Source organism: Podarcis gaigeae (genome assembly GCF_964106915.1).
Source record: "Podarcis gaigeae genome assembly, chromosome: 8".
Lineage (NCBI taxonomy): Eukaryota > Metazoa > Chordata > Lepidosauria > Squamata > Lacertidae > Podarcis > Podarcis gaigeae.
Window position 1 is genome coordinate 2699625 of NC_139684.1, and position 23426 is coordinate 2723050.

Below are 23426 nucleotides of genomic sequence, written 5' to 3' on the forward strand. Positions count from 1 at the left end.
TGAAGCAGCTCTCTATCTCTCAGCCTAACCTACCTCACAGGGTTGTTGTGAGGATCAAATGAGGAAGCAGACTAGAAGATCAACTCCACTCAGCCTTTCCAGCAGAACCTGCAAGATTACGAGAAGAGATGGGAAATGGAGCTCCAAAGGTAACTATGGAAAGGCCAGGCAAAATTACCCCTCATGCGTAACATGGCTCTCTGGCGCTAATACCCAAGGTTTGGGGACTTCATCTTCTTTTTTTGCTGCATAGCTCGAGCAACACAAAGCGTTGACTCTCTGCAAAAAACCCTGGATCCTCCAGCACTGAAGGTGTTTGAAATACCCGATTTAAAAGCTGATCTAGCAGTCAGCTTCCTTTGCCAGTAACTTTGCAGCTGGAAACCAGCGTTGCACTTGAGGGAAGGTAACGATTCAATACTTTTCAGAGGTGGCGACAGGTTGCGGCAAGCCCCTTCGCATCCTGTTACCATAAAGGATCTTCTGCATATGCTCATCTTAAAATGGAGCCTTCAACTCTGGAAGATTTCTCCAATGTGTTCTGCAAGTGGAGGATTCCAATGGAGGTAGAACGAATGCTAGGAGGTTATAGAGTTGGACTGAAAGGCCTGGCCTTTCTTCCAGCAGCAATGACCAGATGACATAATAAATGGGAAATGGACGTCAAAAGGTAACTATGCAACAGGGGAGGCCAAACTATCACCGATACGTGATGTGGCTGTGGGAGTAATAACTCTAAAATCAGGGCCTAGGATTTCATTGACAAATGCATTAAGGGGTGGATTCTGCTGTATCCCTCAGCGCTCCATGTGCGTCCCTCCCCAAGCGGTGCGCTCGGTGGAAGAGGACGACCATCCCAGATCGAAGGAGGGTCCCCTTCTTTGGTCAAGGGCATGTGATAGTTGCGCTCCCTTGCTAGAACCTGCAAACCTTTGGCTAAGCATCTTCCAAGAACACCATTTGAGACATAGTGCATCATTGCCTTACTTGGATGTGTCTGGAGTCTTGGAAGCTGGACTACCCTACGTTCTCCTACAAATGGACCTTCAGGGGTTTGCAGCTTCGAGCAGGGGAGCGCAGCTCTCGTATACCCTTGACTGAAGAAGGGTACACTCCTTCGATCTGGGATGGTCGTCCTCTTCCACCAAACGCGCAGCTTCGGGAGGGACTCACATGGTAACTAGAAAGTCCTCTTGAATTTGAAGAGGCGGTGACAGGCTCCGATACCTCCCAAGTCAAGCCAAAATGCTACATCACAATGATAGCAGCAATATAGATCTAGACATTCTGCCTGAAGGACATCTAGGTGAATATCCCTTTCTTGGCTGGGAAGAAAATTAATTTGTATTGTGTTCCTTCTGCAACTTTTTGTGCTAAGACTCTTTCAGGTGGCGGTGACTGAGTCGTCAGAAGAGGCCCTATTCGGTGTCAACACAATGAAGCTCACCTGCAGGCAGGAGAACACTTCTTCTTTTGTTCCAGCTCTTGCAGATTCTTGCCAAAAAGTCAAATAAAGCATTTTGAGGATCAAGCTGCTGATGGCGACAACTGGAGAGTGACTGCTGTCAGACACATGAAGTCACACTTCAGATGAACAAAGAAAATGGTGAGCATTGAGCAATCTTCCCTCTTTCCACATTAAGATTAATTGCAGAGATTGAATCTCATCTCTCTGTACTGCCTTGTAGATCATTGGCTTATCTAGCTTCAATCAAAAATCGCAGTCAAAATGGTATTCCATGGTTGAATGACATTTAGGTGAGTATCCCTTGCTTGGCTAGGGAGGTAATCTGTATGGTGTTTTGTATGAAACTGTTTGTGCTATCACTCTTTCACGTTGCAGGGAATCAGTTGCAGAAGTCAAAACCTTTTGCAGCAGATTTCTTCATAACTCTTAAGGGTTGTTTTTTTCCACGAGACAACATTTGCAGAGTGTTCTCTCAGGTTTTGCTTTTTGCCTTGTTGCATCACTCAAAAAACAGAGCAAAAGGCACCAGTGGTTGTCACTCCTGGTTCCCAGGATGGGATTAAAGTCCCTGCAGTGTCCTTGCTAACTTCCAAGGCAACTATCATGCCCCTCAATTTTCATCTATACCCCTCACTTCCCAAACTATTAGCATGGGAGGTTTTTTTGGGTAGTGATTTCAGTGATTAAGCTTGGTTCTGGAATCCACCATGGCATCTAAGGACTAATTCAAGCCACCTTTGCTCTGTGCCTGCTGCTCTAACATCCCAGGTAGGCAGGTATTTAATTTCTATACCGCTTTATATCTTTAAGAAATATCTCAACGCAGTTTACAGATTGGTCTTTTTTGGAATACTACCAGTCAGCTCCTGTTTTCAAATGGGTCAGTGGCTGCTAAAATGTTAAAGGAAAATACTAGTTTCCCATCTTATATAGATCAGCCTTCTGCTCAGGGCTGTAGCTAGAGGGTGGCAAAGGAGCCCCCCGCCAGGGGCACAGGCAAGGAGGGGGCAAAATCAGCTTAAAAAATGTCCATAAATATGTCTATAAATTAACTGATTATTGCCTCATAAGGAAAGGTTTTTAATAGGTGACTTGAATGGGTTGGGGGGTGGAGGAGAGGCGGAAAGAAGAGCTACAGTAATTTGTCCATGGCGAGGGGGCGCAACCTGGATGGTTCCCCCAGGGGCGCAAGATCACCCAGCTATGGCTCTGTTGACAACAGACCAATCTTAGTTGAGCAGGGCTACCTTTGTCCTCATAGACTAGCCTCTACCAGCTTAGATGCAGATGGTGGTATATTTCTTGCAAATGTTTCTCTGTTTATTGGTGCTTTTGCAGCTCAATCCCACTAAGTAGCCATCAGGTTATAACATCTTTTTTATTTTATTTTTTAAAAATGACATTGGTTGCTTTTTAACAACAGCTTGCTACTTCCTCTCTCATTGCCTCCACATTTGGGGGGAAAGCGTCCCCTGCTCAGTTGTTTCTTCTTCTTCTTCGAAAGGTTATTAATTTTTTTTTTTAAAAAAAGGAAAATTCAAACAACATTGAACTTACCAATACAAAAGGGGAAGAAAAGGAACACTAGAATGGGTAAAAAGGAGCAGAAGAAAAGGGAAAATAGTTTAAACAAAAACAATGAGACAATAACCCCCAGCCACAAACACATTGAAAAGGCTGTAGGATATTATAAAATCAAAAAACACAAATACAAAATACATACTAACACATAGCACTTAAGAACAGTTTCAAACAGCCCTCACCCCAATAAACAGCACCCTCCCAAGTTAAAATCCCACCCCCATTCAAACCAGAATCTTAGCCCAGGGTCTGGCCCTGGTTCCTGTCAGTGTTTGGGGGGGGGGGGGGAAGGAAAAAGGTTCTGACCTCCTTTGCCTGGTCCTCAAAGAGTCCTTGAGAAAGGGCAGGGGGCAGAATGCTGCTGTCATTCTAAAAAGATCTTCTTCTCCAATTACGACTGACAGCTTTCATACATAGCAAACACATCCAGCTTTCCGCCATCCAACCAACCCGTCCCAGTCAATGGCCGCTCTGTCTAGTCAAGCATATGTAGCTGAGAGGGCGCGTGAGTCAGGCAGGCTTTGCCGATTCATTGTAGGCCGCAGACTCAGGCTGACTCTGTTCCTTTTGTATTAAAGAAACTGAAGCTAATTTTAAGCCATGAGAGTTCCGCCCCAAAGGAAGAAGGTCTTTTTGTGTGGGTGCTCCAGGGGCAGCCCCACTCCTAGGGCAGGCAGGGAGGCTTTCTACAGCTGCCTCAGCAGCCTGCTCAGAGTCTGGGCCCTGCCCCACCCGCTCAGCTGCAGGCAGGTGCTGGTCAGGAGATCCAGGAGGTTGTGATGCAAAAGAACTACAGTGGTACCTCAGGTTAAGTACTTAATTCGTTCTGGAGGTCCGTTCTCAACCTGAAGACCACTTTAGCTAATGGGGCCTCCTGCTGCAGCCACACGATTTCTGTTCTCATCCTGAAGCAAAGTTCTTAACCCAAGGTACTATTTCTGGGTTAGCAGAGTCTGTAACCTGAAGCATCTGTAACCTGAGTTACCACTGTAATTGATTTGTATGTAAGGTGCTCAGGGAGTACAATAGATCCCCAATAAATAATCCTGACAGGAGTTTACAGTACTGATGGCATGTCAATGGTGTCAGAAGCCCAGCTGGAAATTTGCTGTATGTATCAGTGGCTCAGACTGTTGAGGACTGAAGCTTAGCTTCACTGATTAATCCAAATATCTACAGGACTTAAATGTTCATATTTTACCACCATTTGGAAATTTTGTTTTCCACACCCCCACCAGTCACTCTCTTTTGGGAGAGAAAAAGCTTATAACGTATTACACAGTCGTTGCAATTAGAGCCCATATTTCACAGCCTCCTCCTCATTTGAAATGGCATATATAATTGCACAAATTACTTTGCTGTCTGTGCCGCTGATGTCAGAACCCACCACTGTGGCTCGACATTCTATTAAATGACTGTAATGCTCAGCAACTTGTCAGTATTTGAGAGTGGGCCAATTCCATTCACACTGCACGCCTCTTCCACTAGCATTGTAATATCTAGGCAGCTGGAAAATGAAGTTTAAAAGAAGTACTGGAGGGGGATTGAGATCATTACTGCTGCTAGTGATTCTCTTGAAATGTCCTTTTGATTTGGGCATCATGTGGGCAAAATGCAGAACCTTGCTTTTTTCCCACATTTGCTGCAATCTGGGCTGGGGACAGGTGAGAAGAAGGTGTGAAAATGGAGCTGTAAATAAAAACAGGCCTTGTGGGTCACATTCAGATCCACAAGCACACTGTTTGAGCATAAAAAAGAGTAGGCATATGCGCAGTGGAGGAGTCCCTCTCCAAACACCCAGCCCTGGATGCATCCAGAACAACATCTATGTCTGGGTTGTAGAGTCAATGACATTTCTTGTGGCATTAGGCCCTGGTACCAGAAATTTATCCCACAATGAGGCCACAATAACTGTCATTGATCCTACATTGATCCAAAAAACCAAAGTGCTGCACCAACAGGCACAAAACAACCCCTCTGCAGCGCCACAAATCCAACTCAATGGTGTAACATTGGAAAATGTCAGTCACTTCTCCTACCTCACTTCTCCACATACCTCATTAATACTTCCACAGCCACAGATAGAACCAATAATCCTCCAATTAACCCAGGAGGGAAAGGGGGATTGACAAATGAAACACCATGGGACTGTCCCCCCCACTTGGGGTGCGGTTGGTTGGGTTTTATCTTCTAGGGATACTTACCCTATCAGACCTCCACCTCTTTCCCATACCATTTTGACCCATGAGTCCTGGCCCAAGGATGACTTGTTATTGAGGGGATGTTACCCATCTATTGGGGAGGCTAGTATGGGATCTGGGATTTCCACAATTGAAGGGCTAGGGGGGAATGGCGGTGGGGCTAGATATCTCTATCGGCGAAGGGTTTCGAGATGCAGTGATCCTCGTACCCCTTCCAATCTACGCCCCATCTCAAGGCATGAGGGTAGGAAGAGCAAGGATTACACACCTCCGACATTGGTGCTGTGCAATGCCAGGTCCATAGGCAACAAAACCGCCACCATGCGTGACTTTTTTGTCTCACAGGGGATTGACCTGGCTTGCGTGACGGAGACCTGGGTACGGGAAGGCGAAGTAGTCTCCCTACATGAGATAACACCCCAGGTTTCTCTATCCTCCATCAATCGCGGACTGTGAGTCGGGGGGGAGGAATAGCGTTGTTATTCCGGGAGGATTGCTCTTTCAGAGCTCTGCCATCACCGGCGATCTCCGGCATTGAATGTGTTGGTCTCGTGTGGGGCACCAAGGAGAGCTTGGCTGTCTGGCTGGTGTACCGACCACCCAGCACACCTGCAGCCACCCTGTCAGACCTGCTGGAGGTGGTGGCAGGCTGGGCCTTGGAGTTCCCAAACCTACTGGTTTTGGGAGACTTCAATGTCCATGCAGATGTCGCTCCCTCCTCACAGGCTCTGGACCTAGTGACTTCCATGGCAACACTAGGGCTCTCCCAGGTTGTTTTGGGCCCTACCCATCAAGCAGGCCACACGCTGGATCTGATCTTTGGGGCTGGCATAGATGTGATCATGCTCCCTGCTGTGGAAGTGCCATGGTCTGATCACTACGCTCTGAAAGCCAAGATTGACTTCCCGCTCCTCCCTGGCTCGGGTGGCGAACCTATTTGGGCTCGTCCGCGAAAACTGATGGATCCTGATAGATTCCGACAAGCCTTGCGGAACCCTGCTCCTCCTGGCGACTCATTAGATGACCTTGTTGAGGACTGGAATAACCGGCTCTTGGCAGCCATTGATGAGATCGCACCTAAGCGCCCTCTGCGACCCCGTCGAAACCGGGCCCCTTGGTTTACTGAGGAGCTCCGGAAAATGAAGCGGGATCTCAGATGGCTAGAGCGAGTATGGCGACGGACTCGTGACGGAGCCTCAAGAACATCTTATAGGACGCTTATGAAAGCCTATGAGATGGCTATGAAAGCTGCTAAGAAATCTTACTTTGCAGCTTCCATTGCATCCGCTAGCTCTCGCCCAGCACAACTTTTTAGAATAATTAGGTCAATAACGTCCTTAGGAGGACAATCAAATTTAAGCACAAATTCGACCCACAGCTGTGAGGCATTCGCGAGTTTTTTTGCGGATAAAGTCCTATTGCTCCGCCGTGACCTCCCTGCCAATTTAGATACAGTGACTGAACTGGAGGCCCCTCAAATGACTTCAGGTCCAGTGTTGGACCATTTCGATCAGATACTCCCTACTGATGTGGATAGATTCCTCCAAGTTAGTAGGCCCACCACCTGCCTCCTTGATCCGTGCCCGTCTTGGCTGATTAGGGAGTGTCCAGATGTTGCGCGGACCCCTCTGGTTGAAATTATCAATTTGTCCCTTGACACGGGGACATTCCCAGGGGAACTGAAGGAGGCAGTGGTGTGTCCACTCTTAAAAAAAACTTCATTAGATCCCTTAGACCTATCCAATTACCGCCAGTTTCAAATCTTCCATACCTGGGTAAGGTAATTGAGAGAGCGGTTGCTGAGCAGCTTGGAGGAAACATCGGCATTAGATCCATTTCAGTCTGGTTTCCGTCCTGGTTTTGGGACGGAGACGGCTCTGGTTGCCTTAACAGACGATCTCCGTAGACAACTGGATCGAAGCGGGTCAGGACTGCTGATCCTTTTAGATTTGTCAGCAGCCTTTGACATGGTTGATCATGATCTTCTGGACCACCGCCTCGCAGACGTGGGGATACAGGGCATAGCCCGTAACTGGTTGTGCTCTTTTATCTCTGGTCGGGGACAGAGGGTGGCACTAGGGAGGGAAATGTCGTCGCGCCACTCCTTGGTGTGTGGAGTGCCTCAGGGCGCAATTCTCTCCCCGATGCTTTTTAACATCTTTATGCGCCCCCTTGCCCAGATTATCCGGAGCTTTGGGCTGGGCTGTCACCAATATGCTGATGACACTCAGCTCTATCTGCTGATGGATGGCCACACCGACTCGGCCCCAAACACATTGACCAGATGCTTGGAAGCTGTGGCTGGATGGTTTCGTGGGAGCCGATTGAAACTAAATCCTTCGAAGACAGAGGTCCTATGGCTAGGTCGGGATGGCATGGGGATGAGGGACCAACTCCCTTCTCTTGCGGGGGCCCAATTAGTGCCATTGCCTTCCGTTAAGAGTTTGGGTGTAATCCTTGACGCCTCCCTTTCCATGGAGGCGCAGGTTACAGCAACAGCCAAGGCGACATTTTTCCACCTTCGCCGCATCAAGCAGTTGGTCCCTTACCTTTCCCGCCCTGACTTGGCCACAGTGATCCATGCGACGGTCATCTCCAGGCTTGACTACTGTAATTCGCTCTACGCGGGGCTGCCCTTGAAGCTGTCCCAGAAACTCCAGCGGGTACAGAATGCTGCAGCGAGGCTCCTCACGGGGTCTGTGCCATGGGAGCATATTCACCCAGTGCTTTTCAAGCTGCACTGGCTCCCGGTGGAGTACAGGGTCAGATTTAAGGTGCTGCTTTTGACCTTTAAAGCCCTTCACGGCCTAGGACCCTCATACCTCCGGGACCGCCTCTCCTGGTATGCCCCACGGAGAGCCTCAAGGTCCATAAATAACAACACCCTAGTGGTCCCAGGCCCTAAGGAAGTTAGATTGGCTTCGACCAGAGCCAGGGCCTTTTCAACTCTGGCTCCGGCCTGGTGGAACGCTCTGCCTCATGAGACCAGGGCCCTGCAGGATCTGATTTCTTTCCGCAGGGCCTGTAAGACAGAGTTGTTCCGCCTGGCCTTTGGCTTGGAGCCAGTTTGATTCCCTCCCTCCCCCCCCTCTCTTTTTCCCCCTTCTTTTCCTTCTCCTCCTGCGATGAGGCTACATTTTAATATTTTAATGTTCCATTATTTTAATTGTTGTGTTTTATTTTTGTTTTTAAGTTTGTAATCATTCATCTTGTTTTTATTATTGCTTGTAAGCCGCTCTGAGCCCGGCCTTGGCTGGGGAGGGCGGGGTATAAATAAAAAATTATTATTATTATTATTATTATTATTATTATTATTACCTGGGCAGTTACCTTTCCACAAGAGCTGACACTGATGCCGAAATCCAGCATCGCCTGAGCTCTGTGAGTGCAGCTTTCTCCCGATTGAAGTGCACAGTGTTTGAGGAGCAGGACATTTGCAGGGAAATCAAACTGCTTGTTTACAATACTATTATACTACCAACCTTACTCTATGCTTGTGAAACATGGACCACTTACAAACACCATCTCCAACTCCTCGAAAGATTCCATCAATGGTGTCTCCAGAAAATTTTACACATCACTTGAGAAGACAGGCAAACGAATGCCAGTGTACTGGAAGAAGCAGAGATCACCAGTGTTGAAGCAATGATTCTTCAACATCAACTTCGTTGGAATGGTCATGTTGTTCGGGTGCCTGATCATCTTCCAAAGCAACAACTCTATTCTGAACTTAAAAATGGAAAGTTTTTAAAAAGAATTTTAAAACTTCCTCAAGGCAAATCTTTAAAAAGTAATATAAACGCTGACAACTGAGAAACACTGCCCTCGAGTGCTTCAATTGGAGAACAGCCTTTACCAAAGGTGTCATGGACTTTGATGATGCTCAAACTCAGGAAGAAAGGGAGAAACATGCTAAGAGGAAGGCATGTTTGGCAAACGCTCACTGTGATCAACTCCCACCTGGAAACCTATGTCCCCACCGTGGAAGGATGTGTGGATCCAGAATGGGCCTTCACAGTCACCTACTCACAGACTCACTGTTAAAACCGTGTTCATGGAAGACAATCTTACTTGGCTACAAGAGATCACCAAAGAAGAAGATTGATCCTACACAGCAGGATTAGATGCTGCTCAGGACATATTCATAGGCTGAAATGCTGAGCTGAACTAGTAGAGTCAAATGCAAGAGAGTCTGCCTTCACAGCACTTAACCAACATGTTATGCAATGCAATTTGGTTTGTTCTAGGATGCTTGGTTCTGAGAAAGCCTTCTTTCATTGTTTACAAAATCTTGACAAAGGTGGAATTGATCAGCAGTGAAGCAAACATCAGTTTTCAAAGCAGAAGGGAAAGAGAAGTTCTGACTTAAAAGCAAGAGGTTGCTGTTTGTTTGTAATAGGGACTCCATCAAATAAAATTGGCCTACAAGGAAAAGGCAGCAGGGTAGTGGAAATTGTACACTGTAAAAAAAAGAAATAAAATTTTCAAAGTGCTGTCACAATAGAAACCATGATCAAAGGAAAACCAAACCTTCTGCTGCAAAGACAACAGTTTGTTTTTGTTCTAGCCTATTGTGAATGAAGGGGACGCAGGTGGCGCTGTGGGTTAAAGCCTCAGCGCCTAGGACTTGCCGATCAAAAGGTCGGCGGTTCGAATCCCTGCGGCGGGGTGCGCTCCTGCTGCTCGGTCCCAGCGCCTGCCAACCTAGCAGTTCGAAAGCACCTCCGGGTGCAAGTAGATAAATAGGGACCGCTTACCAGCGGGAAGGTAAACGGCGTTTCCGTGTGCGGCTCTGGCTCGCCAGAGCAGCGATGTCACGCTGGCCACGTGACCCGGAAGTGTCTCCGGACAGCGCTGGCCCCTGGCCTCTTAAGTGAGATGGGCGCACAACCCCAGAGTCTGGCAAGACTGGCCCGTACGGGCAGGGGTACCTTTACCTTTTACCTTTTATTGTGAATGAATCTCCCACAGAACTTTTATGATGGCTTTCCGTATTCTTATATATTTGGTTTAATTTCAAAGGCGGAGGTGAGAGTGCAAAACCCACCATCTAACTAACTGAGGTCTAATGAACTCTGAGTTCCTGTCTAGGATTCGTCTACTCCTGCAGCCAGTCCCTGCCCTATCCCCTCGCTTGGGGTCCCAGTGCTGGCTTGAGGAAGACTGTGATTCAGACGATGCACCAGTCACTCCACTCAAGGGGGAGCCTCACCCCCCCATCCTGCATTGCTCTGGTCTGATGCTGTTGCTCTTCCCTCATCTTCCGAGCATGTATTCTTGCAGTCTCTCCTGCCCCATAGTCTAACTGCATGAAGAAATGCTTCCTTTTATGTTCCCGAATCTTCCAGAATTCAGCTTCAGTTCTAAAGATAACGGTAAAAAGGCTTCAGCATCTCTTCCCTTGGAAAGTTGTGGACTCTGGTTCATTGGAGGCTTTTAAGCAGAGATTGGACGGCCATCTATCATGGATGCTTTAGTTGAAATTTCTGCATTGCAGGGGGTTAGAATAGATGACCCTCAGAGTCCCTTCCAACTTCAAAATTGTATACTTCTGTGATTCTATGATATGCTATGGTGAATCTGAAGAAAACTATTGAGGAAGGAAGGTCGGTTGGAGTGTTAATGTTGTGAACCTTACATCTTCTGCTCAATCTGTATGTAGGCATAAGTAAAGGCACATCACACTGCTTTTGATGCAATTTGCACTCATATCTTTCTACAATGGGAAAATAACAGTGTACTTTATCCAACATACAGTGTACAAAGCAGCTTCATCATTTGTTTTGCAGGGATCTGTGTTTAGTTGTTGTTTTTTAAGCTCCTAACTCTTTCCAAGAAGAGGGCCAGCAAATGAATGAATTAAAGCAGATTCTTCTCTGCATGCAAGCTAATGTTCTATGTGCAGGTGCGTCAGGATCTGATCAGCATATGATGCAAAGCTGGGTGGCAAGTGTGTTAATGACCTAGAAGTATATTAAGGTATCTTTTGTGGAAGCAAATGTTGACAGATTGTGGGTGGCAATGACATCATATGTTACCTGCTCCCAGGTTTATGAAGTGAGGAATACAAGGCTGAGAGAATCCACAAGAAGATCAAATGCCATTCAGGAGAAAACATCAGATTTCAGCAAGGAGCAAATATTCCTGTATCCGTGGAAACAATGTGATTGCTTTTTTTGCTGGGCAAATGGAACTGTAAAACTTCCTTAAGAACCTCCAGATAGACCGGAGTAGGGGACAGATATTACAAATGGAATGACCTCGGTTTAACAGGTAAGTGGTGCAAAGTGTATGTTTTCTGGACAAACGGGGGCAATTTTTGCAATTTTCTTAGTAAGCTGCGTTTTCCTGAACTGATGCTTCTGGCCTCCAATATTATGTGTTAAACAAGCCTTGAATTTGATTGTGCCAATAATGAAACGTATTGAAAAAGAGTTTGGCTGGGGGTGTGTGGGAAAAGGGGCCCTCTGGGTCATGAGTGTTACAGATTAGGAAAAAATAATATTTAATTATCTCCAGGAACTGGAAATATTGATCAGGTACAAAAAGCTGCTTCAAATTCAGTTGCTGCCTCTACAAGACGCTTTAAAACAAGCTGCATGTTGAATATTCGGCTTTGCAATAAATGTGATTTATTTGTGAGAAAGATGTTGTTCTTAAAAGCCCAGCTGCTGTACTTTTGTTCCTGTGTCCCCCTTCTCTCCCCAACCCAGTTTATAGAGAGAGAGAGCTCCCAAATTCTTTCCTATGATACTTTTTGGACTAAGGCTTATGCAAAAGAATGATTGCAGTGCAACCCTTTATATTTCTGCTCAGAAGCAAGTCATATTAAGTTCAAAAGGACTCCTTCCCAAATAAGTGAATATAGGATTGTAGTCTAAATGTTTCTTTTTATAATTTTAGGGTCAGGCAAAGACATATTTGTTTTCACTGGCATTTTGGCAGCTTCAGTGATTTGTTATTATCCTGTTAAGTTGTTTTTAAATAATGTTTCTGTGAATTTTTAACTTTGGTTGTAAAACACTTTGAGACTTTTTTTAAAATGAGACGTAATGTATTCATTTAAGAACCCTAAACCAAAAGCTTATCTGAATACAGAATGTGGGACCAGGCTGTGATTGTAAATTTCCTCCAAGACTCTCAAAACAAAAGGGCTGTTGGAGACAATAAAGTTATTTATTTATTGAACAAAATGCATATATTGCTTGTCTGTATGTGAACCTAAGTGGTTTACAAAAATGTAAACTCAAACAATTATTGACTAAAAACCAGTAAAACTTGGCAATTAAAATGTTCACAATGTGCTTAAAATCGACAGTAGCTAAAAAGAGATAAAACACATGTAACTTCTACATGTTTACATGTTTTAAGCAGGTACTAAAAACAAGACAGTGAAGGTCCCTGCCTGGTGTCAAGAGGCAAGGAGTTCAAAAGTGCAGGTGCTGCCGCACTCAAATATTGATTTCTTACCAGTGCAGAAGGAGTGTTGTGTGGCGCCAGTAACAGTGTCAGTTCTGCAGATCAAAGCAGTTTGAAATGTTCAGATTTCCTGATATCTCCCTACAATTTGAAATTTGGAAAGTTATGTAAAAATTTCCTTTTTTATATAATTTGTATTGGTTTATCACAATTTTATACATTTTAACTTTAACCATTTCAAACATTAAAATGAAAGGTTCTTTTGAACCTTCGGACCTCCTTCCCTCCCTCCGTGGGTTCCATATTTAAGAATAAATTTTCTGCCTCTTTTACCATTGTCCATCTGTTGTATGTCCATAGCTACCATAATTAATTCCACATTACAATTGTCATTACATCCCTGCCAATGATTTTAACTGTTTACAGTGGTCTTTTAAATAAACTAAGAATTTGCTCCAGTCTTTTAAAAATATGTGATCATCCTGGTTTCGGATCTTCCCCATCTGTTTCGCCATCTCTGCCTACTCCATCAGCTTCGTCTGCCATTCTTCTTTTGTTGGTACCTCTCCTTCCTTCCATCTCTGGGCTAGTAGCATTCTCGCTACCGTCATGGCATACATAAAAAGCCTTTTGTCCTCTCTTGGTATCTCCTCACCTATTATACCTAACCAAAAGGCTTATGGTATTTTAACAAATGTATTTTTAAACATTTTCTTTAATTCATTATATATCATTTCCCAGAAAGCCTTTACCAGTGTACATGTCTACCACATATGATAAAAAGTACCGTACCTTCCTTCCCTTTACATTTCCAACATAAATTTTAACTCGTTTTGTACATTTTTGCAATTTTACTCAGTGTTAAATACCACCTATACATCATTTCCATATAGTTTTCTTTCCACGAAGAACATGCAGTAAATTTTATTTCCTCTTTCCATAACTTTTCCCAAGATGCAAGTTGAATATTGTACCCAAAATCTCTAGCCCAATGTATCATGACTGCCTTAACTTCATCATCTTTTGTATACCATTCTAATAGTAATTTGTACATTTTTGACAACACTTTCACATTATTTTCCAACAGATCTATTTCAAACCTCGATCTCACTGTATCCAAACCTTTTTTTATTTGGTCTACCTTAAAAAAAATCATTTAATTGGTGATACTGTAACCAATCCATTAATAATTCTCTTATATCTTCTATGTAAGAATTTCCACACACAATTTTGAAATGAGTTTTTTCCCTCTGTCCAAATTTAGTTTTGGTGATATTTTTATATGTATGTCTGTGTGTGCCTCTATTGCTGCATGCACCGTAATCTCCAGCCAGTGAGACACTCCAGAGGTTCCTGTGCTTACCCAGAGTCCAGTTTCCTTGGAATGAAGGGCCATGGAAACTGTGGCATCTTTAGAACATGTGGTTTTATTTTCACATCTATACAACCTGAGCATAGGATGGAGGGGTTCACAACATTAACACTCCAGCAGATCTTGCTTCCCCATTTGGTTTCCAAGGAAGCTCACAACTTTAGGTCTAGCACAGATCAAGATGTCCTTTCCTCTCCAGGTTCCAGCATCTGCCCAATCTCTCCCTCCCCCCTCCCTCTCTCTCTCTCTCTCTCTCTCTCTCTCTCTCTCTCTCACACACACACACACACACACACACATATCCTAGGATGAAGTGGTATCTAGCCAGGAGAGGTGGGAAAAAGCCCATCCACTTATCTCTATGGGAGCAGGGCAACCTCTTTGGATATAGATTTTTTTAAACTGTTTTGGTTGCTATGTAGGTGAAGCTGCTAACAGTATGGAGATGAAGAACATTATCCAACCTTGGCCAATGAGACTGAAATATGGATTGCAGGAAGCCACATCAATAGCACTTTCCTCCCTTACTACCAACATTCTCCTGCTGTTGCTGCCATTTTAATCATGGCGTACCTAATTGTCTTTCTCTCATGCATGGCTGGGAACGCCTTGGTTTGCATGGTGGTGGTGAATAATGAGCGTATGCGCACTGTCACCAACTTCTTCATCCTCAACTTGGCCATCAGTGACCTGCTGGTGGGCATCTTCTGTGTTCCACCCACTCTGATGGACAACCTGATCACAGGTGAGGGCCATTCTATGAGAGAAGTGGGGAAACTGGGCTTTCAGAAGTGGCATGCTGTTGCCTGCCAGGAAACCAGTTTAGGAAAGCTGGTCTAAGACTCCTCTCCTCTGCCACTTCAGTAAGCCCTCTCCCTATGATGGTCTAGAATCAAGTGGCAGAATACAAACTTTGCATGGAAGGGCTCCATTGCACACATTTCCATGTGAAAGGCTCTCTTCTGACTGGGACCTTGGAGAGCTGTTGCCAGTCAGGTGCAATCAATATTGGACTGGCTGGACTTGGAGCGGGGCAGTTTCATAAGTTCACAGTGAAAAATGGGGTTTCTGGTGGAGTCTTAGGACCCATTTTTTTTACACTAGCCTTTGGGATAGTTTGATGCACTTCTAGATCAGATGTATTGGGAGTGTTTTTGGTTGCATTAAGGTGATTATTGCAAAGTATTGAGCAAGGTTTAAAATGGCTTGGTTGAATGTATTTTTTTAATTATGTTTTTGTACACTTATCTGGGATTCTCACTGACAAGGGTGATTAACAAATTGAACAAAGAAAAAATAGAATAAAGCACATCTCTAAAGTGTTGAAATACCACTGCAGAGAAGCAGGACTGCCTTGCTTGTTGGTTATGCTCAGGAAGGCAGAATGCTCAGCTCTGTGATTTCTTCCCATTGTTTTTTGGTGTGGTAAATCTGCCCTAGAAATACCGTACTTACTCGAGTCTAATGCGCCATCGACTCTAATGCACACCTCAGTTTTCTCAACCTTGAAACCCCAAAAAAGTATTTGCTGGTGAATGTGAATGTGCCATCAAATCTAATGTGCACGTTAATTTCCGCAACATAATTTGGCCAAAAATGGCGAGCATTAGATTCAAGTAAATACAGTAAATGTTCAGAGGTGCTAGAGCTGATCCTTGCCCTCTAGATATGCCTATTTCCTCTTGGTTTTAATGTATCTATGTGGAGTTTATTGTCTGGTTGTAATTTGCTTTGGGTTGCGCTGGGCAAGGTAAAATGAGTAACAAATTCAATGACAGATGATAGATAGATGGATAGATGGATAGGTAGGTAGGTAGGTAGGTAGGTAGGTAGGTAGATATTCAGGCTTATCAAGAATGCAGCACTGGGTTCCTATGGTAATGGAAACCTCTTTGCAAATTAAAAATGCCCTATTTATGAATCACAGGAAGTTGACTTATTCTGTGTATCTCCTACATGACAGGCTGGCCTTTCAACCAGGTTATCTGTACCATGAGCGCAGTGGCGTAGCGTGGGGGGTGCCAGGGGTGCCGGCCGCACCGGGCGCAACATCTGGGGGGGCGCAAGTCCAGAGGGAAGGGACAAGTTCCTTCCTCCGCCGGGCTCCCCGCCGCCACCGCCAGCCTTGCGCCTTAGCGCGCGTGCGCCCGCCGCCGCCGCTGCGGCTGTGCTCCACTCACTGCTCGCAGGAGGAGCAGCCGCTGCAGCAGCGCCGACGCCGCCACCAACGCCTGGCCAGGCACGGGCAGCCTCCACACACACCCCGCCGCCACCATCCCCTCGGCCCAGCCACAGGCGGCGGCTGCTTCTGCCGACTGGGAGGGAGGAGCCAAACCCTCCGAGAGGAAGCCGGCGGGCGGGCGAGGGTCTCCCGGCGGAAGGGGGCGCCGCTGGCTCCGGCTCTCAGTGCAAGCCTCAGCCGCGGGGGGGCGGGGGTGGCGGGCGAGGACGGAGCGCGGCTGGAAGCCCCCGGACCAGGCTGGGGGGAGGAGAGGCGCTCGCCAAGCCCGGATCTGGAGCGCCTCGTAGCGCCCAAGGAGAGGAGAGGGCGGGGAGGCGCCCGAGGGGAGGGGGCTTCGGCTGCCTCGGCCCGCGGGGGCTCCGCAAATAATAAATTTAATAAATTCCTGCTGAGCCTTAAGGGGGGGGGGGTCCTTGGTTCCTTCACTCGCCCCCAGCCCCAATGGCGTAGCGTGGGGGGTGCAGGGGGGCCGGCCGCAACATCTGGGGGGGCGCGCTCACATTCGAGTGCTAAAATCCAGGGGTTAGGGGGCGCAAATTACTTGCCTTGCCCCGGGTGCTGACAACCCATGCTACGCCACTGCATGAGCGGCCTGGTCCAAGGAATGTCCGTCTCTGCTTCTGTCTTCACTCTCGTGGCTATAGCCATGGACAGGTAAGGCTTTTGGTTTCATTGTGGGTATTACAACAAACGAGAATGAATTTGCTTTTGCTTTGCACACACTGGATATCCATGGGTCACTGGTGGACATGTTCCTTAGCTGAAGGTTGACCTGCCTCTTCACTTTGCAGCATGTTAGCCAATCAACTGTTGGCTCAGCCCCCAATTTTGCCCTGCCCACCATGCTTTGGGAGGGCTGTCTAAACTTTTAATGGTTGTTGAAAATGCTTTGCATTGACATTATAAATAAAAAGATCAATGTTTAAGAAGTGCAAACCTTCCCCTTTTCAGGAGAGAGTTTTCATGCTGACCTTGTGAATAGTCAGACAGCTGATGCAGCCAGCTTCTGGTTCAAGCTTGCTTGTGTTCAGAGATGAATAGGTGAGCAATGAGAGCACTCTTGGAACAGCTCCCTGGCTCTAAAGTTTTGACATGTGGTATCCTTTAAATCAGGCCACAAATTCAAAGTTGGAATCCCTAAGCTATAGATGGAAAACCAGCTCTTTGTTGCTGCCACCATCAAAACTCAAAGGAGTCTCCATGCTAGGAAGGATGATGGTTGCAATGGCAGGCCTGCCCACCCTCATCGAATGTTGATTATTCAGAAGTGCATTCCCTGGAGTGAAATCAACATCTCAGAACTACTCTTGAATTTACACTAGACACTGACATTTCAAAGTGCTGATTATGACCTGTAAAGCCCTACACAGCTTAGGTTCAGACTACCTGAAAGACCATCTCCCCTTATACAAACCTGCCCAGGCTCTGAGATCATTACACGGCAGGAGGAGGAGGAGCTGCCACACTGAAGTTGTGCTCCACAATCGGCCTCCTCTTTCTCCTGCTGCCATCACCATTGGCTGTGTCTGCTTCCCCCCTCTTTCCCCTCCAAGGCAGGAGGAGGAGGAAGAGAAGGAGGAGCCACACTACGCTAAGCTCCATGCTCTGCCTCCTCCATGCCCTGATTTTTTTAAAACATGGGGGCACCTCTCCAAAAATATTGGGCTCCTAGGAGTTGGCACCTGTACAGCATCTCTCTGGGTCTCCCCAACTCTGCAACCTGATATGCTCTTTAACCAGACATGGCAGCAATTGAATGGAGGGCTACCTGCATGCAACACATGCATTCTCCCACTGAACTGTGGTCTCTTCTGTGCATAGACTCAGGTCATGTAGTTAGCAGGCTGCTGCCACCCTCCAGCTAGTGGCAATGAAGGTGTGCACTCCTTCCTGCTACACATGAGATTAATGTGTGAAATGGGCCTATTTGAACGGAAGTCCTGCTTTAAAACATATTTATTTATTTAACACATTGGTGCCTTGCATTTCTCCACCAGACCCAAGAGTTATTTACACAGCTCTTCCTTCCCCAGTTCATGGGAGGATGACGTGTCTGTGGTTTGCTCTTGCTAATGCTTCCTGCTTCTTACTCTTCCAGATTCCACTGCATCGTCCTGCCTTTCCGGGAGAGGCTCAGCCTTGTGAAGGCTGTGATGATTATTGTTGTGGTGTGGCTCCTGGCCATCGCCATCATGTGCCCTTCTGCCATCATGCTCACTGTTGGTCGCGTGGAGGACCACTACATGGTGCTGAGTGATGGCAAGAATACCACCTACCCACTCTATGCATGCTACGAAGCCTGGTCTGACAGCCGCATGAGAAAAGTCTATACCACCATCCTATTTGTCCACATCTACCTGGTGCCCTTGATGCTCATCTTGTTCATGTATGGAAGCATCTGCCTGAAACTCTGCCGTTCCACAGCGCCCATCACCCAAAACCTGACTTGCCCTGTCAAAGCCAATGGCACGCCTAAGAAGAGAATCAAGGTCATCAAGATGCTGGTCTTGGTGGCCCTCCTCTTCATGATCTCCTCGCTGCCCCTCTGGACTCTGATGCTGCTGGTGGATTATAACAGTTTGGACGATGACCACCTAGACTTACTTTTGCCCACTGGCTGGCCTTCTCTAACAGCAGCATCAACCCAATCATCTATGGCTACTACAATGAGAATTTCAGGCAGGGCTTCCAGACAGCTTTTAAGTTCCACCTTTGCTCCCAGGAGAAGGTACACCAGGAAACTTACTCGGAGCAGTCACAGGGGCCCACCAGTTTTAGGATGTGCAACAAAGTCTTTGCAGAGGCAACTTCTTATAACTCGGTGTCCTCACGGCACACTCAGAACACTGGCCCTCTCGTCTCCAGGAGCATTCAGCCCAAGTGCCCCGGCCTCAGCTTAGAGGACATTGATAAGATGACTTATCGTGGAATTAATCAGGCTTGGGAGAAAACAGAAAACTGCTAAAACATCGAGGCGTGTGTGTGGAAATAAGGCAAAATAAGAGAACAAAACTTATCGTGGACTATTATGTGATTAATTTGAGGGGACAGAAAGTAACTCGCAACTTGCAGGCATTTAACTTGTGCACATTCAGTTTTATGCACTTGGCAATTTAAATTTTTTTTAAAAGGGGGGTGGAAAGGGGGTGGGCATGCAGGGGAAAAACCCCAAAAGAGATATCAACTTGCAGGTTTAGAAAAGGTCCCAAAGAGCTGCTGCTAGTTAGATCCCTGGTGCTGTGGGATCTGATCTAGTGCAATCTCACCTGCCAGGCTCAAGTTCAGGGATCCCTTGATCACAGGGCCAGTCCCAGACATTTTGGCACCTGAAGCGAATCAGAACTTGGTGCTCCCCATTGTAGTTTGTTAAGGGTGTTTTTTTATAATCAGTCAAGGCTCCTCATGCCCCTCCATCCCAACACGAATCTTTTTTTCTCCCCTTCATCCTGAGCTTCACTCCCCCCTCTCCCTTATTAGAATATTAGAAATAGCAGGGAGTGGAAATCAGCACCAGAAACAAGTGGGGAGTGAAGATCAGCATCATAAACAAGGGAGGGAGTGGAGACCTTCACGTCCCTCTTTTCCCCCATGCTTATCTTCACTCCCCACTTGTTTCTGGTGCTGATCAGACTAGCAGCTGTTGGGAACACAATGCAGGTTAGGCGGACCTTTGGCCCCATCCAGCAGCACACTAATGTTCATTCATTACTGTTCGGGATTTGCCTCCTTTGGGGTGGGGAGAAGAATTTGTTTTATTTTGTTATTTGCTTCCCATAAAACATTCCAAAGTGATAAAAAGACAAAATACATCTCCCTATATACATAAGAATATAAGGCTGCCATCCTGCAGCCTCCACTGGAGGATCTGTAGGGCCGCATCACAACCCTGGCTTTTCCTGAAGTCCTGGTGCATTAGTGGAGCAAAAGAGAAGGCATGTTGCACAGCTACAGTGGCCATGGCATGGGAGTGAGAAGGGAGGGACACTGGCAGGGTGAAAGAGGTGATTTAAAACAGTGACAGAAGTCTGAACAAAGCAGGGGTGAAGGAAACTGAGAGGGAAATAATTGAGAGAGTTGAGTAATGTACATGAGTACAGTGGGATATTTGCGTATGGGAAGCTCAAAGGGATTTATGTGGGGGGAATGGCAGTGGGTTGGCAAGCAGAGTGAGCAGGGATGCATAATATGCAGTAAATAGGTACAATTTAAAACCCAATACAAATACAGATTGGGATTACAAGCTTCACTTAATAGGCTTGAAAGGAAAGGAGGGTGTTCATTAGGTGATGAAAAGATAGCACCACACTGAAGGTCTGACACCTGTATTGTGCAGAAAACACTTCCTGATGAGATGACATCTGCAGGAGGCAGAGTGCTGGTTGTGCAATGGCTGGCTTGGTATACAAGGCATGAGATCATCTTTTGTGCCTCCAGTTTTAATTTGCTAAACAAAAGTTGTTTCAGCTGCTAGAGGTTTCTAACAGCAAACAATTCTTTTCCATAAAACAGAAATAATCCCCAAGAAGCTAACAAACTTTGTTACTCACTGAACAAACTTACTAAATGGGTAACAAAAGATAGTCATGAATCATCTGGATCGACAAAGCTTGTACCAAGTCCTGTATTAAATAAGGTGCTGAGTGACATGTCAATTTGCAGATGGTGACACTGTGGTCACTAATCCCCTTGCCAGAGAAAAGCATGTTATTCCCCTTCCTAATCTCTTGTCACGCTGCCTGGATGAGAAAGGACAAATCTGAAACCACCTGAAGGTGACACAATGTCCAGGTGGTAGTGCCCACATTGGTTTCTGCCTTTGTGACTCCATCTCCTGGAGAGAAGCAATGGGTTGATGGAGGATTAGAGTCGCACAGGGATCGTTCCTATAGTTAAGGCGAGCAGAAAAAGCAAGACCCCATCATTACAAGTCTCAACATCCGATAGCTTATAAAGATGGCCTCTTTAAGGCAAATAACTTGAAATTTGCATTATGTACTTGCATTATGTACTTGAACACTCTATGCATATGCTAAACTTCAGACTGATCCAATAAAAGCTGAGAGAGATATAGCAAGTTATAAAGTGGTGACATTCAACACTTTGGCCCCTTATTTTTTAGCTATTAAGCCAGTGTATCATATATTTCTTTCTAATTTCAGTGATAACTACTGGTGTACACTACTCAGACTTGTTACAGAACAGATCTTTTAACTGGTTTGGTAGTGAAGTTCTGATCAATGTTTGGAAAGTCTATGGAAAACAAGTAATTGCAAAATAGTATTACACATGACTGAAATCCAAAGTGAAGCCAAACTTTTACAATGAATACAGATTAAAAAGTTTAAATCCATGTGAGGGGGTGAGCGCCCGTTCCTCTGTGCCAGTGTCTGCCAACCTAGAAGTTCAAAAGCATGCCAGTGCAAGTAGATAAATAGGGACCGCTGTGGCAGGAAGGTAAATGGCGTTTCTGTGCACTCTGGTTTCTGTCACGGTGTCCTGTTGTGCCAGAAGTGGTTTAGTCCTGCTGGCCACATGACCAGGAAAGCTGTCCGCAGACAAACGCCGGCTCCCTCGCTCTGAAAGCAAGATGAGCGCCACAACCCCATAGTCATGCTTCACTGCACTTAACCATCCAGGTGTCCTTTACCTTTACCTTTTAATAAACACCACACACACACACACACCAACGATGAAACCCCTCTCACAAGCACCTCACCCCCCACTGAAGCACACAGAAGTACACAAGAAGTACCCAACACATAGGTGAGGCCATTGACCCATCTAGTTCTGTGTCCTGTTCTGGGATGGCCAACAAGATGCCCCTGGAAAGCCCACTGACCACTCCACAATGGCAATGCACCCCCATCTGACATTCATGCTGTGTGTTTTTAATCAGTTCAGTGATCAAAACACCACAGGCAATCCTACCCCACAACCATGCATTTCCCTTGTACAGCAAACCCCTAATCCTCATGCTGCAAGCCCCTAAGCACTCTGCCCCACACTGAATCCCCCACTGATCCCCTGCACACCAAAACCCACCTCCACTACTGCACACTGAAACCCCTTCTACACAGACCGCCCCAAACAACCCCCACCATACCTCACATTTCTCTGATGAAAATAGGGACGTCTCATTCCATAATGATAATTTTACTATTTATATGCCACACATCTTACTGGGTTGCCCCAGCCACTCTGGGCAGCTTCCAACATACATAAAAACATAAGAAAACATTAAACATAAAAAGCTTCCCTATGCAGGGCTGCCTTCAGGTGTCTTCTAATGGCTGTATTGTAACTTATCTCCTTGGCTCGGGGGTTGCATAGCTCCATACCCTCCAACATTTCTTCAGTGAAAATAGGGACATCCTTAGGTGGTCTAAACCACAGAGCCTAGGACTTGCCGATCAGAAGGTCAGCAGTTCGAATCCCTGCGACGGGGTGAGCTCCTGTTGTTCGGCCCCACCTCCTGCCCACCTAGCAGTTTGAAAGCATGTCAAAAGTGCAAGTAGATAAATAGGTACCGCTCAGGCAGGAAGGTAAATGGTGTTTCCGTGTGCTCCTCTAGTTCTCCAGAAGCGGCTTAGTCATGCTGGCCACATGACCCGGAAAAACTGTCTGCGGACAAATGCCTGCTCCCTCGGCCTATAGAGCGAGATGAGCGTTGCAACCCCAGAGTCGTCCGCAACTGGACCTAACAGTCATGGGTACCTTTACCTTTAAGGAAAAGCAGAATATTTCAGGATCAAATCAGAAACCCGGATGGCTTTTCTAAATCAGGGGCATCCCTGGAAAATAGGGACACTTGGAAGGTCTGTTCCACCCCACACTGAAACCCTAGAGAAAGACCAGGCCCCTGATGGAACCCCCACCCCCATCCCACTGCTCCACAGTGAAAAATATAAACAGCTTGTCCCATACTGAAACCTGCCCCATAATGAAGCCCCCACGCTGAAACACCCCAGTCATTTTTCCTTGAACCCTGCTCCCTTCCCAGCCCTTTTAAATTTTTTAATTTTATTTTGCCATGCACTGAATGCGCAAAAGTTAAATGTGCTTAATTTGCGGACTTGCTGTACTACAAAGATGCAAGAGTAGGAAAGAAAGGAATTACGGGTCAGAGACTGGAATGCACTTAAC

The 23426-nt window shown here is 46.2% G+C and overlaps 1 pseudogene across 1 annotated transcript; it reads left to right on the top strand.

Moving 5' to 3' along the window:
- Positions 1 to 585: 585 nt before the first annotated feature.
- Positions 586 to 19299, top strand: LOC310851131 (neuropeptide FF receptor 1-like; annotated as a pseudogene). The gene is made up of 6 exons (XR_014568718.1): positions 586 to 1606; positions 1689 to 1758; positions 14464 to 14786; positions 16005 to 16032; positions 16866 to 16937; positions 18382 to 19299. The product of XR_014568718.1 is annotated as a neuropeptide FF receptor 1-like (transcript).
- Positions 19300 to 23426: the final 4127 nt, after the last annotated feature.